The following is a 17,216-nucleotide window of genomic DNA, read 5'->3' as shown; positions in this document are numbered from 1 at the left end:
ATGGAACCAACGCTAATTCGGCACCCGCCGCTAATCCCACTCTGAATTAGGAGCGACCACCTAAGGATCCTCCTATTGTGATAGATCCGGAAAAGAAGGAAAATCAAGTCCTCAAAATGGAAGAGGAAATTAAAAGGCTTGCTAAGATCGAAGAATGTTTGGCGAGTCAAGGTTATGAACTCTCGAGATTTGATAAGGTTGCGCCGTTTGAAAAGATAGAGGTTCCTGCTGATTATAAGGAACCAGATTTTGTGAGGAAATATAATGGGACCGGGTGTCCCAAGGCGCACCTAAAGTACTATTTGCGCCGAATGTCGCAATTCTCGGACAACATTCCACTACTGGTCAACACCTTCCAGGAAAGCCTATCCGGGGCAGCCCTGGCTTGGTTCATTGAATTGGAGCCAGAGAGGCTCGCCGATTGGGACAAACTAGCAGACGAGTTCCTTCGGCAATACAAGTTTAACACTTTGACCGCCCTCACTAGAGAAGACCTTCTGAGAATCGTAAAAGGAAAGAATGAGGCCGTTCGCGCCTACGCCCAAAGATGGAGAGCATTGGCCGTGCAGGTAAAACCGCCCGTCCCCGAAAAGGAATTAATAGACCTTTTCCTCAAGGCACTTCCCTTTGAGTATTTTGACAAGCTGAATACTTCTGGATGTCGGACATTTGCGCACTTGATCAAGGTGGCGTAACATCATGAGTGGGCACTAAGGGAGAAGAAAATACCCGAAGCGCCTTTCGGACGCCAATACCCTTTGAGGAGGGACAATAGGGAGCAAACTGGGGAAGTGGCCTTTGTCCCTAACTCGCCAAAGCCTAAAAATTTCTCACCTTCTACCCCTACCCAGGGAATGTCCTCCTGGACCGCTTCTAAACCACCAGAATTTAGAAGAAGGAACCAAACTGTTTTCACCCCACTATCCCGACCCTTATCCAAATTATTACCCATGCTGCTGGAGAACCGCCTAGTTGCAAAAGAGCTACCTAGAGCTCATCCTCCAAGATTTCCCGGGTTTGATGAGACCCCGACGTGCATATACCATATGGGAGAAAGGGGGCACAATGTAGACAACTGTCTCGCTCTCAAATTTAAGGTACAAACGTTGATTGATGGAAAGGTCTTAGAGTTTGATAAAGCTGAACCGAATGTGCAACATAACCCGTTACACGAGCATCGCGAGGTGAACGCGGTTTTCGGAGGCAAAGAGGAAGAGGTTCGGGAGTTTATAGTGGATATGAGTAAAATGCGGGATGTCTTGACATTGGCCTCACAATACCCGAAAGGAGAGAGTATTTCCTGGGAGCAAAAGGAGGCTTGCTTGGAAAAGTTGATCAACTTGGGCGTTATAGGAAGAATGGAAGACGTCACTTTTAAGGGGACCTACGTGGCTGTGGACATGCTGTCCGAGGAATTTGCGATGAAATCTACGAGGGGAGCTGTTTGGAAAATACCCTCGGGATACTTGATGAACATCAAAGATGGCTAGGAAATTGAAGAGATAGACGAATATGAATTGTGCCTTGATAAAGCACGCAAAGGCGATAGAAGATTTTTGCAAAGGGCCCTAGAGAGAGGCGAGATAGTGGATAATCTTGGAGAAGATAATGGCGGTTACAACTTCAAAGTTTTGTATTCGGCGCCCCCAAGCTTCTTCGTTGATTACGGAGATATGTCCCCGATGGGTGGGGTGGCATTGATGATCCCGAAAGTAAAGAATTTGTGGGAACGGTCGATGAAGTTAAGAATCAAGAGGCTCCTCAAGATGAACGAGGAAATCAAGAGGTCGATATGCGACTTTCTAATCTGGAAACGCATATACGTCATTTGACAACCATGGTGGCCGAGTTATCTCGGTTGGTGGCTAATAATAACGCCACGGCGACAGAAGAGAACATGCAGATTTTGGAGATACGGCGGGCTATGGAGGCGCAAAATCGAAGGATCGTTCTACTGCAAGAGCAAGGTGATGAAGTGTCGAGGAAAATGGATGAGTTGAAAGAGCTGATTACGCCACTCACTCAAGCAAGAAATGTTCCGCCCCAAGGTGTGAACCCGAGAGTAACCTTCCGCGCGAAATATAGTGGCGCTGGGTGTCCTCTAGTGCATATCTCATATTATCTTCGCCAAATGGTTGGCCATCATGAGGATGATGAAACACTAATCCGAAATTTCGGATGTAGTCCGGCGGGCCCTGCACCGGTGTGGTTCCAATCTATCGATCTAGACCGGGTCCCAAGCTGGGAAGAATTATCAGAACACTTCATACGGCACTTTGAAGTTGGAATTAGAGGGTACTTTACCAAAACTAATTTGTTGAACATTAGAAAAGGGGAAGATGAAAGTTTTGAACTCTTCGCTAGAAGATGGAAGAAGCATACGGCAATGGTGCAACCGCCACCGTCATAAAGGGAAATGCTGGAGTTCGTGCTGAAGTCACTTCCGGCAGAATATTTTGACCACATGTATGCATACACTTATTCTTCGTTCCAACATCCGGTGGAAATCGGCATGAGGATTGAGGGAATTATCCCGGGAATCAGAAGGGAAAGGTAAAGGGATCCGGATGAAGAAAATGCCACGCCGGTAAGGCCAGGTCCAAAACATAACCCCGATGATATCCAAGAAGATGAGATGATCGGAATAGTAGATACTCCGATTCGCTTCATTATTGATCTAAATAAGGTGGATAATTGGGAAGCATCCGCCTCAGAAAAACCGTCAACGTCTAAACCACCGGAGGAAATCAGACTAGTAAAGATTAAATTGCCGCTCGTGGAAGAGTATAACTCAAGGGCGGTTCATTGGGATTATGGAACGGGCGAGATTGACGCCATAATGAGATCGAGAAGATGTTATCCACTAAGAGAGGCGGATTCTCAAAAGAAAGCCCCGACTGCGAAAGAAGTTGAGAAGTTGCAATCGGTCGTGAGGACCGGTGAATATGAGGTCGTCGACCAACCGCGGAAAATGCCGGCCTAGATCTCTTTGCTAGATCTCTTTAAGAATTCCGAGAAGCACAAGAATGCCCTCCCGAAGGTACTGGATGAGGTCCATGTCCCGCAGACCATCAACGAGGTTCAACTGGGGGACTTCGTAGGTGCTATCCTCTTGAAAGACCAAATTTCCTTTTCAGATGAAGATTTTCCAAAAGAAGGGCCCGTGCATAATAAAGCCCTTTATGTTGCCGTGAGGTGCCACGGGAATGAGGTTCCTCATGTTCTAATCGACAATGGCTCGACCTTTAATCTCTGTCCCCTGAGTGCTTTGAGAAGCTTGGGGATAAGCGAAGATTTCGTGAAGACATCCAAGGCCACTATCCGGTCGTTTGATGGAGTCTCCAAGAATGTGGTGGGAGAGATTGAGTTGGACATCTCTATTCGACCAGTAACTTTCTCTGTACCATTTCAAGTGCTAGATATCCCTAATGCCTTCACTTTGCTTCTGGGAAGACCGTGGATTCATGTGTCTGGGGCGCTTCCTTCCTCCTTGCATCAAAAAGTGAAATTCGTGGTCAAGGGTCACCTGATCACCGTCCATGGCGAGACAGGGCATCGCGCTTCTTTAAAAGGGATGGTCCCATACATCGAACCCTCAAAGGAGGAAGAGCTGAGTTATCATACTTTTGACATCGTATCTGTCATGCATGTATCGCGAGATACAAAGATAGCTACACCGGAGCTTTCGAGACTTGCGATTATGGCGGGAAGAGTGTTACTCTCGAACGGTTTTACTGCGGGTGCCGGATTAGGGAAGTACGGTCGGGGAATCCTTAACCCTTTGAATTTGAGCTCGAACGACTATAAGGTAGGCCCGGGCTATAAAGAGACAAGAAAGCGCAATACGTGTCGAGGCCGAGGTTGAAACAATGGTTATGGAGACCAAGGAGGCCGTAGACGCCAATGTGGCCGTTTTATAGGCACCGATGCATGGAAAGCTAGAGGAAAGATGTTTTAGAACCCCTTATTTGAAATGTTCTCTAAAGGGGGCAAATGGTTGGAAGATGAAGACATTTCTGAAGATATAGAGCTCGACTTGTTCAACCCGTTCCTGGATAATCGGGTGCACGTGATCATCGAGTGGCTGGAGGATGATTTCCCCACCCCTGAGTAAAAGGCTCTTTCTGAACTTTATCTTTTAATGCATTTTGATTATTGCATTTATTTTGAAATCTTTTTTTGTTTTAGCACCCTTTGGGTCGCATGCCGCGATCCGAGAAGTGCATAACCGTATTACTCTTAGTTGCATCTATTAATGAAAATCATCTCAAGTTTTATTACGGACATGTGGAACAACGGATTGGTCCGATGATGACAATTGCTTATATTGTGAAACTTGAGGCCCGATCCGCCACGTGATCTTGAATTTTAAATAGCTTTTTGAGAACAAGGATGTCCGAAAAGTTATGGACTACTTCTCTTTCCTTTCTTCAAAAATTGAACTCAAAATGTTTTCATGTTAGATAAGATCATACATTCTTTAATTTCGTTGCCTTTGAATACTAACCTTTCATGATGCATTTCAAGCATGTCATCCCACCCATGCATAACAGGTTAATATGTGACTCAGATCAGCTCGACGACTATGCATATGAAATTAATATAGAAGAGGCCGATGTGAGCGATATCAAGAGGGAATGGGATTGTTTTGAAGAGTCCAAGCCTCCTATCTCCGAAGAACCCATCACTATTAATCCGGGAGATTCTACTTGTGTTAAAGAGGTGAAAGTGGGCGGACACCTATCTGCGACATATGTTTTAAGAATGACGACGTTACTCAAAGAATATCAAGATATTTTCGCTTGGTCATACGCCGACATGCCAGGTTTAGATCGTGAAATAGTGGAGCATGCTCTACCTACAGATCCCGCTTTCACACCGGTTAATCAACCATCCGGAAGGATGAACCCCGAATTAGCAGATAAAATTAAAGAGGAGGTGATGAAGCTCCTTAAAGTTGGATTTATCGAGGCTGTCCCATATGCTGATTGGGTCGCCAATATTGTGCCGATTAAGAAGAAGGATGGAAGAATCGGGATATGCGTGGATTATCGGGACTTGAACAAAGCCGGTCCAAAAGACGATTTTCCTCTACCACACATTGATGTGCTCGTCGATAGCACTGCGGGTTTTGAATTATTCTCCTTTATAGATGGATTTTCGTGGTACAACCAGATCATGTTAAAAGAAAAAGATAAGATCAAGACCTCATTCACTACACAATGGGGGATCTTTTGTTATAAAGTCATGCCCTTCGATTTGAAAAACGCAGGGGCAACATATCAGAGGGCTATGGTAACCCTTTTTCATGACATGATACATAAAGAGATGGAGGTCTATGTGGATGATATGATCGCCAAATCCAGATCCGGGGAAGACCATATTCAAGTGCTAAGAAAATTATTTGATCGATTGAGAAAGTACAAGCTCAAGCTGAATCTCGCGAAATGCGTATTTGGCGCAAGATCCGGAAAACCGCTTGGATTTGTCGTAAGCGATCGTAGAATCGAGATTGACCCTTCCAAGATCAAAGCTATATGGGAAATAGGGACTCCCTCCACTGTTAAAGAAGTGAGGGGTCTACTTGGAAGGTTGAATTATATATCCGCATTCATATCACGGCTATCAGAAACGGCGAAACCCTTTTTCAAGCTTTTGAAGAAAGGCGCGAAGGTGAAATGGGATGCAGAATGTCAACAAGTGTTTGAGAAAATCAAGGAATACTTGGTACAACCTCCAATACTGGTACCTCCTATCCCTAACGTTCCTTTGACTCTATATCTGACGGTTCATGATGAATCCTTCGGAGCTTTATTGGCTCAAACTAACCCCAAGGATCGAAAGGAACGGGCCATCTATTATCCGAGCAAAAAGTTCACAATATCCGAAGCCAAGTATTCATCGGTGGAAAGGACTTGCGTAGCACTGGTTTGGGTCCTCCATAGGTTGAGGTAGTATACTCTGCACTATCATATCCAACTGGTCACCGAGAATGACCCTATCAAATATCTTCCGGAAAAACCAGCTTTATTGGGAAAGATAGCCAAATGGCAAGTGCTTCTTTCAGAATTCGACATTATAACTTCTCCTAAAAAATTTGTAAAAGGGAGAGCAATTGCAGACATGCTAGCTGAAAATCCTCGTAAAGACGTTTGAGAACCGAACAAGGGAGATCAAATTATGAACATATCCCAAGATAGATGGACGATGTATTTTGACGGCGCAGTGAATCTCACCGGATCGTGCACCGGGGCAGTTTTAATATCCCCTGAAGATCAGCATTATCCGGTCTCGGCCAAGTTGGTATTCCCATGCATCAACAACATTTCTGAATACGAGACTTGCATCCTGGGATTACAATTGGCCATCTCATTAAAAGTGAAGAAGCTACTGGTATATGGAGATTCCATGCTAATCATTTTACAAACTCAAGGAGAGTGGAAAACAAAAGATCCCAAGCTTATCCCTTATCATAGATTCCTCGAAGAGCCGATCCAACACTTTGAAGAGATCACTTTCGAATATCTACCAAGAACTTACAATCATTTTGCTGATGCTCTGGCCACACTATCAGCCATGTTACAAGTGCAAAATGGCCTTGAGATAGAACCTTTACGGATTGACATCCTTGATCAACCTACATATTGCATGGTCATTGAAGAAGAGCCCGAGAAGAACCGTGGTATCATGATATCAAGAACTATCTGTTGAAAGGCGAATTTCCACAAGACAGTCAACCATAAGATAAGAAATATATCGGTAAGATCGCTTCTAAATTCCTCCTCAGCGGGCAGATCCTACATAAGAGATCCTTTGACTCAGTCCTATTGAGGTGCGTAAACTCGAAAGAAGCAAATCTCATTATGAAATAGATTCATGAAGGAGAATGTGGGCCGCATATGAATGGTCACCTCCTCGCCAAGAAGATTATGAGACTCGGATATTACCGATGACTATCGAGTCAGATTGCAACCAATATGTGAGATCCTGTCATCAATGCCAAGTGTACGGAGAGAAGATAAATGCGTCGCCAACCGAACTACATCAAATGTCAGAACCTTGGCCATTCTCTATGTGGGGAATTGATATGATTGGTCCTATCAACCCAAAGGCCTCCAACGGACATCGTTTTATTCTGGTGGCTATCGATTATTTCACCAAGTGGATTAAAGCTAGCTTATATGCCAATGTCACTGCGAACAACGTGGCTAAATTCATCAAGCGAGATATCATCTCAAGATACGGAGTGCCAAGAGCCATCATTACGGACAACGGCTCCAATCCGAACAACAAGGTTGTCGATCACTTATTGGAACAATTTAAGGTACGACACCTTAATTCTTCACCTTACCACCCACAAATGAATGGAGTCGTGGAAGCGGCAAACAAGAACATCAAGAAGATATTGGCTAAAACTGCTGAGAAATATCGAGACCGGCACGAAAGATTGCCATACGCTCTCATTGCCTATCGAACTTCAATTCGTACCTCAACCGGGGCAACTCCCTACTCTTTGGTATACGGTATGGAAGCAGTCCTACCAGTAGAGGTAGAAATCCCCTCTTTAAGGGTCCTGTCTCAAGTAGAACTCACGGAGGATGAGTGGAACCGGCAGAGACATGAACAATTGAATTTGATTGATGAAAAACGATTGAAGGCTATCCGCCATGGTCAAAGCTACCAGAAGAAAGTGGCCAGAGCTTTTAACAAGAAGGTTAAGCCTAGAAATTTTGAAACAGGGATGCTAGTTATGAAGAAAATGCTCCCGAATGCTCAACACCCAGGAGGCAAATTCATGCCAAACTATGAAGGCCCCTACGTGATTCAGAAGGTCTTATCCGGAGGAGCTCTTATACTTGTAAACATGGATGAAGAAGAATTGGCAAATCCAGTAAATTCGGATGCCGTGAAGAGATACTATCCTTGAAATAAAATCGAGCTTCAAAGCGATTGATGAGCAGATCTGAGTCACATAAAGTTTTGCATTCGCATGACACTCGCATACATGTATTTGCATACGTTTGTATTTTATAGGTGAACCGGGAATCATGAAGAACCTTGCAGAGTAACCGATCAGAATAGGAAGTTATTTGTTATTTTGGACTACTGATTTTGAACATCTCTGCCTAATCGTTTCCTTTTGTTTTTATAGGAAACGGGAGTCAACATCCGAAGGATACAGAAAGAAGCCGCTTCGGGATTTGAAAATTTGAAATATCTTTGAGCTAATTGATTCCTTTTGTTTGTGCAGGAAACAGGAATCGACACCCAAAGGAGACAAGAGAAGTCGCTTCGAGATCGGAAATTTTGAACATCTTTAACTGATTGATTCCTTTTGTTTTTACAGGAAACGGGAGTCAACATCCGAAGGAGATGAGAAGAAGTCGCTTCGGGATTTGAAATTTTGAATGTCTTTGAACCGATTACTTCCTTTTATTTTTACAGGAGAGAGAAGTCAATATTTAAAGAGGACAGGTTTGAGGTTCTCCTCCTTTATGAAATACCTTCATACACTGTCATGCTTAAAAATTGAAAAATTTGGATTTGTGAAGCCATAAAACCCTTTCAAAGGAACATTCATTACAAGTTTCAAAAACATCTTTTGAATATACCTTTTAATGAGAACCTTTTGCAAATGATGAATTTTGATGAAACGCCCTGAGTTTCTATAAAGTGGCATGTTTTGAAAGTTTTTCAAAAGAATGATCCTTCGGATGAAAAGAGGCAAACATTATCCTCAAACACGTCCCCGATACACTTGAGCGATGAGCGACAGTGATAGAGCGAAAAAGCTTAATTTTGGGACGTAGGGATCATTCGCGATGATCACATGGATTGAAATGATGAAAGACATTTCTATTTCAAAATTATCCATACACATTTATATCCCTTGATAACCATTCTAAGCCAAAGAGGGAGAATTTTTCTGAATATAACCCTATCAAAAGCCACCCCACATTGGGGTATATTTGGAGGTTCATTGGATGATTCCTTGGAGAAAAGATCGGGTAAGACTTTATTGTGCTAACCCGCATCAATCTTTTTGTGATAGTTTTAGGTGATTTCTGCCAGAGACTTGGAACACCTCAAAGTGAAGAAAAGCACTTCATTTCTATATCCCCAAACACTTACCCTTTGAAGAGCCGATTTGAGCCTTTGAATATTCATTTCTAAACCCTTGTTGGTGATCACCTCCCTACACTGGGGCAAAACAAAGGAATAACCAACAATGAGTTAAAAAGCATAATTGGAAGAACCTTGATACTAGTCTCCAAAAGAGCCAGTCAATGCAAAAATGACAAGAAACGAAAGGGCTAGAAAAAGCAAAGTGCCTGGTAAAAGCAAGGCCAAAGCCCATGAAAAGAGCACCCCGAAAAGGGGAAAATCCTCAAGAAAAATCATCAAGATGAAAAAAGGAAAATCCTCAAACTCGATTGAAGAAAGAATGATCATGAATCTACTGCAAAAGCAAATGAATGTTGGTAAAAATGTCAAAGTGATCACAAAAGTTCACCCCTCTTTTGAAAATATGGTACATTGACACCGAATTTTTAGTCGATTTTCCTTTAGTTCTATTTTCTAAAATTCACTAAAAATTCACAAAAAATCAAAAAAATTAAAAATCAACATTGGAAGCCTTGGCCAAGCCTAAGGGACCAATTTGGAACAAAAATTAATTTTTCATTTTTTTTACATTTTTTTAATATTTTTGAAAATAGGGAAATACTTGAAAAATTCATAAAAAATACTTTTCGAGGTCACAAAAATACAAAAAAATTCCCAATATTTTTATTTTAATTCCCTTTTAATATTGACCTCATAAGAAATCAAAAATTGAGTTCAATTTTAGGTGTTCCTTCACAACGCCTAAGGTTGAATTTTCATAAAAAATACCAATTGAGTCTTTTTATTTGCAATTTTTGCACATTTTAGGTCTAGACATTCAATTGTGGTCCCTTTGAACTTCAATTTGATCAATTGCACCCTAAATTGCGCGAATTGCACAGATTGCACAAAATCCCCAAAATATTTGCGATTTAGTCTCTCAATTTGCAATTTTTGAAATTACTTTCAATTGAGGAACTTTCTATACACAATTGGGCTACCCCTAAGGTTTTGACACATTCTGAATCGATCGGCATGGGTCTCATAGTCCAATTTTATCAATTAGACGTCCAATTGAGTTTTTCCCCAATTTGCCGATTTAGAAAAATTTGGGGATTTCATATAAATTGATGGGAAATTTTGGGTAAAATTGCATTTTTAGATAATATCTAGGCCCTAAAGTCCAATTTTGAAGTTTAATTGCGAAAATTCCCCACCAATTTTGTTTAATTTCAATAATTGTGCAAAATGTATTATGCGAACCGGTTCGGACCGACCGGTCCGATCACGGCCGGACCGGGTCGAACCGGTCCAAAGACAATATCATCTTCCCCAAATTCACCCGTTCCATTTGCAGGTTCAACGATGGACTTTGACGATCAAATTGGAGTTCAATTCGTGCTTAATTGGATCAATAGAGGTGGGGCTTTTGTTCGTCGAGTCAAGGTCCGTCGATTGCCACCGGCGGCACGGCCAATGGCCGCCGGGGCACGGCGGAATTGATAGTCAAAGTTCCCGGAGATCGAAAGTCAACCATTCCAAAACCAAGTGCAATTCTCACTCGTTTTAGGCTCAACGGTCTTCAAACGGCTTTAGACGGAATCTTAACGATTCCGTCACCGTCCGGCGAGCCATTTTGCGCGTATGCACACGTGTGGATGGCTCGGCCAAACTCGCCCGTGCGCGCGCCATTTCAAAATTTGATATAAAAGGGGGAAGAAGGTTCTCGACGCGAGAAGAGGCTCATTTTGTGCTCATTGGATAAAACAGACTAGAGAGAGAGAGAGAGAACGTGAGAGAAAGGAGCTCCTGGGCGATTCCCTCGCCGGAACTTCAAGCGGACCCGCAAGCTCTTCGTCCGGTGAATCCGGAAGAAACCAAACCTCGAGATCAAGTTCAGAAGCTCGCCTGAGCCAAGGAGAAGCGATCGGTGCAGCTCAATCGTCTTCAAGCCTCCGAAACCGGTAAGTCAGATTCTCAATCTCCTCACTGTGCATTCATGGCGTCGCGAGTTCATGAGCATGATTGATGCAATTGACGTGTGCGTTTTGGCCTTTGAATGTTGCTGATCGCCTATGTATATCTATTTTGCCTCGATTTTGCATAAACACTTCCAATCGAGTCCGCGAAATCCAACCTCCATCACCGTTTCTCGTCGAAGCCGGTCTAGACAAATCTAGACCAAACCAGGTCGATCCGACCTGCGGGTAAGTGTTCTTAACTTGATTTTAGTGTGTTTGAAGATTGAATCGCATTGTTATGCTCGATTGAGGTTTGAGATGTCGCGACTGTATATAGCTTGATTCTCATGATTCAACCGATAGAACTCCTTGATTTTGAGATATATGGATCCGGAAGTTTAGGCGAGTCGACGGGTCTTGGTTTGGGTTTGATCGGCCGAGGTTTCACCGTCGGATCTTGCCGAGGAGCCTCGGCCATCCGTTACGTGTCGTTGCAACGAAGAAGACGAGTCCACGTGGCGGTCAACCGGGTCGGCGGACCGACGTGTCGAGCGCTGGTTGGTCCAGCTCGTCGCCGACTCGGCTCGGCCGTTGGCGCGGACGAGCCGTGTCGGCTCAGATCCGACGGCCACAATAATTAGGTAGATTTGATTTAGGGCCGTCGGATCTGATTTTCTATTTTTCTATTAATTCGTATATTAGATAGAAATAAAAAAATAAGAAAACGGTGTCGTTTGGCCCTAAGATGTGCGGCGTCGTTTTAGCCGTAGAAGAATGAACGGTGGAGATCGAGTCCGGGTTTAATCGTGGCCGTTCGGGATACTAGAGGATGCGGCGTCGTTTTGAGTCGCGGGCCAACGGATGGTTCGGATTAGATTTAGAATTAATCGTGGCCGTCCAATGTACAAAATAAAGCGTCGTCGTTTTTGTTAGAAGGGATAAACGGCTCAGATCGAGCCTCAAGATCTAATCCCGACCGTCCATGCATTTAATTCATACGGTGCCGTTTAGATCAAAGAGGAGTGAACGGCTTGGATCGTGTCTAGAGTTAATCGTGATCGTCCGTTTGATTAGTTGATACGGTGTCGTTTTGAGTGGGAGTGTCTGATGCGGCGTCGTTTTGCTTCAAAACGCACGAACGGCTGAGATTAGTTTTCGAGATTGATCTCGGCCGTTCATCTCCTTTTTATATTTTCGAATATTCGGAAATTAGTTAGAAATTCAATAAAAAATCAAGTAAAATAGAAATGACACCGTTTAGCATCTAGCGAGTCTTTAGGCGATCTGGACCGGGTTGACCCGGTCCGGTTTATTAATAAAAATAAAAAAGAAATTTCCAAAAATTCAAAAAAAAATTGTAAAAATACTTAGAAAATTCATAAAAATTCCCAGATTTTTACAAAAAATTTCTAAAAATTTGCAGATCGATTCGGGACTTATAAAGTCCGGATCAAAAATTTTCGAGGCTTCGAGGGTCGATCCGTGTCGATCCGGAAAATTTCCAATATTTTTGAAAAATAAATAAAAATTCCAAAAAATAGGAAAATTAGAAAAATTCAAGAAAATCACAAAAAAAAAAAATGAGAAATGGCCACATTCAACTGGTCAAATCGAAATTTTGTGACTTTCGGGTCCCGAACCCCCAAAAATGACCATTCTACCCTTCCGGGCCTTCCGCCCCAAATTTTCACCAAATCACCCCGAAACTTAAATTTGAAATTTACGTGGGCCGATAGGGCCATATTAGACTTCTTCATTTGATTTGATTGATTTTGATTGCTTTGATTGTGCTTTTTAATTTTCCGATTGTGATTGTTAGGAATAGAAAATCCCCATCCGCATGTATACCTAGAACCGTTAGAACCTACCTCACCCGATATTGCATATGCATGAATTACTAGGTTAGAAAAACACTCGACATCGGTAACCGAAAGGGCGTCAATATGAAATTTGGCGTAACCAAGTCCCCGGACCCAAAATCTCTGGTTTTCGCGGAACCGAACGGTTTCTCCCGACCGCTCGGTAAGGTTTTCCGATCGTACCTTCCAATAAATCGATCGGTGGCGACTCCAAAATTGCATGTACACCTCGCACATGTCACCCGACCACACAAGGTCAATTTCGATATTTGATAAATTTTACCCGACATCGCGATTCGAGTAATGGGTCTTGGGAGAGACCCGCGATCCCACATAAATATGTATGAAAGGGGGGTCGGCTCGTTAACCCTACTCACCCCGGAACATAATACTACGTAAAAAAATTTTTCCGGAGGAGGGTCGCGACAGATCGGCGACTCAGCTGGGGATATATTTAAGAGGACTTAAGCCGATAAAAATGTTGATTGTTTTCTAACCTCGTTTTCTGCAGATGCTCTTGAAGATGAGGTACGTCCACTAACAAAAAGTGCTAAATGTTGATGCGTGATGGGAGTTATGAGGGGTGGCGTCTGTGCTAACCATTTTTGATGCAGATATGGAGTTTCGGGTTGTTTGTTTATTTATGCAAATATTGAAGCGGTATTTTGAATATAAATTGTTGTGCATGTCTTGCATATTTTTGAGGATCACGACACTGCACACACAAGCGCCTAAACCCGAGCCGCGAAATCACCTTTTAGGTCACCATAGATAGGGACCGGTATGCGAAGCTCTTGTGTTTGATTGCACTTGGGTTGACCATATTTGATCCCGCTCGCTATGCAAGATTGATGGTCCTACCCACTTGTTGTTTGATTGCGCTTGTGGGCGGCCCATCGATTTGTATAGCGGGAGCCTTTTAGGTCTATACCCGAGCCTTTTTGATTTCTTTAGAGTTGAACCTCACTTGTCTCATGCGCATGTGAAATGGATGGTTGGTATACCTAAAACCAAAAACCAAAAAAAAAAGAGTAACATCGGTTGGTAAGGCTTTCTACCCTCTTTATTTTGAACTTGTAAATTTAAATTTTGCATATCATGCATTTTCACGACATATCATCACAATTTGTAAGATCGTTTAAGTGATCGGGGTTGAAGGTCAAATTTTCCTTTTTAGATAGATGGCGCCCCGAGGTCGTGTTGATGTACCCGACGTATTCACATGGGAGCGGAGGACTATTCGACGCGAAGACCGAGTGCCCGCTACATTTCGGATTTTCGGATTTATTCACGGACGAGAGCTCAATGGACGGAACCGCATCCGTAGCGAGAGTTGCGATTATACCCGATGTGGACGATATTTGGAGCTCGAGCGCGAGAAAGAAAGAATTTGGGAGTTGTATATGAAATTGGCGAAGAAGCCCCGTGCGACCAAGACGGCCCCAAAGCACTCCCCGATTAAGAAGAAGGAAGTCATCACCATATCCTCCGATGATGAAGAAGATGTCAAGCTTCCCGATATAGTAGAGATTTCATCCGATGAGGATACCGTTCCGATTGTCTAGATTAGTACGACTTCGAGGCATTTTTTAGGTTTTATTATATTTTGAGTCGATTATGTACTTTCATCGACATTTATTGTCCGAACATCTTTAGATGCTATCATGTCCTATTTCTTTCGACTTTATTGTGTTAGACTTGTAAATTCCATGAGTTGTCAAATTGTGAGCGACTTTATACCCCGATTACGCTTAAACGATCCTAATCAAATTACATGCCATCTTTGGGTGAGATTAGGTCCATGACTACCCTATTTGGCTTATTTGGGTCAAGTGGGAGTAGTTGATCCTCATGTTACCAAAAGATGACATGGAATTTGGTTAGCACATTTGCATTACATTCCATGCATATTCATATTAAACCCGTGGTAATTGACTTTAGGATCATCATTTTTACATTCTTTTTAGATCATGGAGAATGGAGACATCAAGATCATTCCGGTACCACGCAAAGAACTCTCTATATGGTGGGACCGCCTCGACATCGTCAACAAGGCCTACGTCGAAGGACGTCCGGGACAACTTGTAGATTTGATCAAAGTGGAATACTAACCGGTGCTCATTCAAGCACTAGCCAAGACGTGGGACGCGCGTACAATGACATTTAACTTCCGAGGATTAGAGTTGGCTCCTACGCTTGAGGAGTATACCGCTATTATCGGGGCCAAATTTGAAGAACGTATGGCTCAACCCCCTTTGGACATGGACTCCACTCGTTCGTTATCGAGTTTTCTCCGTCTTAAAACTTCTGAGATTGAAAATGTTTATAGGTCAAATTCCAACAAATTCACCTTCTCATTCCTTTTCAACAATTATTCCTCTCTACCCACCGAAACCGGTCATAAATCGGGAAAGGTGTTCATCTTGGCTTTCTTTGCATTTGTCCTATTCCCAACTTCTAGAACTACCTTTGACCCTTCCATAACCCATATAGCCAGACAAGCATGTTGTCGCTGGGATTATTCGTACATGATTCTAGCTGAGACCTTCCTTTCCCTAAATCGTTCCAAAACTTCGAAAAAGGCCGTTTTCCAAGCCTCTAGTGGGCTACTTCACATGTGGTTCACCTCTCATATGAAGACTTTCCAACTCCGAGTGGGGTGTTATGAGATCAATGAGCACGTCCACCCTCTTAGATCCTTCCTCAAGTGTCAATCCCTTATACCCAAATACTTGTTTAAGAAGTGGGTTGAGCTATTGGACAATTTGAAACCCGAGCACATTAGGTGGCGCCCGACTTGGCCCAAGATTGTGGAGGTTCGCATTATGGGTGTTGAAGATAGTCCTATCCCCCTATTGGGATGTACTGGCGCTGTGGTATATTACCCCATCCGAGTGGTAAGACAATTTGGAATTCTACAAGAGATACCATCGGATGTTTGTCCCGGGATCTTCTCGTTTGACATGACACGGGGAAAACTTGCAAAAGAAGCAAAGAAGTTATATCAGGCTCGGATCAAGCTTATTCTTCATGCTTTGAAGAACTCTCCACTGCAACAAGTTGAATGGCCGGACTATTTGGATGACGAGATGAACATTCACGGAGCCTCCAAGGAGTATATCCAGAAGTTTAAGGAGTATCGCCAATCAACAATCGAGCCATATGTACCCGAGTGCGTATCTCCTCGGATTGAAGAGGTGGAGTCATATGAGCCAGAGTACATAGTACCATACGTACCGGGAGTAGAGCCGTACATTCCCGAAGATCCAGAGCAGTGGATGTCGGAAGAAGGAGAAGACCCATACTTGTGGGATTCCGATGGATCAGAAGAACAAGAAGAGTGGAAGTGGCCCCGACTTGGATAAATCTATTCCCCCATTTAGATTTTACATATTTGTTATCTTTTAGATGCTTTTGAACAATCCGGTTTGTAATAAATACATATTATTTCTTTTATGAGCATTTCATGCATACATATAGAAAAGTCAATTACCACGGATCAATGCCTCCAATCCTTTAAAATTTTCCTTACTAATTTGATATTCTGAAAAACAGGTGAGTGACAAATACGAGGACTCGTAGCAAAACGCGCAAATTAAGGATGGAACAAGAGGAGCTCGCACCTCGTGTGGGTAATCTGGAGAATCAAATGAATATGATCGCCACAATGGTGGCAGAGATGAAGGCAATGATGATTGCAAGCCAGGGGAGATACCCCGTTGTTCCTAATCCCCAAGCCCCCGTGGGGTCATCCGATGGAGCGAACGCTAATCCGGCGCCCGCCGCTAATCCCACTTTGAATCCGGAGAAATCGCCTAAGGATCCTCCTGTTGTGATAGATTTGGAAAAGAAAGAGAAACAGGTCCTCAAAATGGAAGAGGAGATCAAAAGGCTTGCTAAGATCGAAGAGTGTTTGGCGAGTCGGGGTTATAAACTCTCGAGGTTCGACAAGGTTGCACCGTTTGAGAAGATAGAGGTTCCCGCCGACTACAAGGAACCGGACTTTGTGAGGAGATATAATGGGACCGGGTGTCCCAAGGCGCACTTGAAGTATTATTTGCGCCGAATGTCTCGGTTCTCCGACAACATCCCACTCTTGGTTAACACCTTCCAGGAGAGCCTATCTGGGGCGACCCCGGCGTGGTTCATTGAATTGGAGCCGGAGAGGCTCGCCAATTGGGACAAACCGCGAGATGAGTTCCTTCGGCAATACAAGTTTAATACTTTGACCGCCCTCACTAGAAAGGACCTTCCGAGGACCGTGAAAGGAAAGAGCGAGGTCGTTCGCGCC

This window comes from Rhodamnia argentea, chromosome 11 (genome assembly GCF_020921035.1).
Source record: "Rhodamnia argentea isolate NSW1041297 chromosome 11, ASM2092103v1, whole genome shotgun sequence".
Lineage (NCBI taxonomy): Eukaryota > Viridiplantae > Streptophyta > Magnoliopsida > Myrtales > Myrtaceae > Rhodamnia > Rhodamnia argentea.
The sequence above is the reverse complement of the archived record's forward strand: the minus strand, read 5'-3'. Positions refer to the sequence as shown.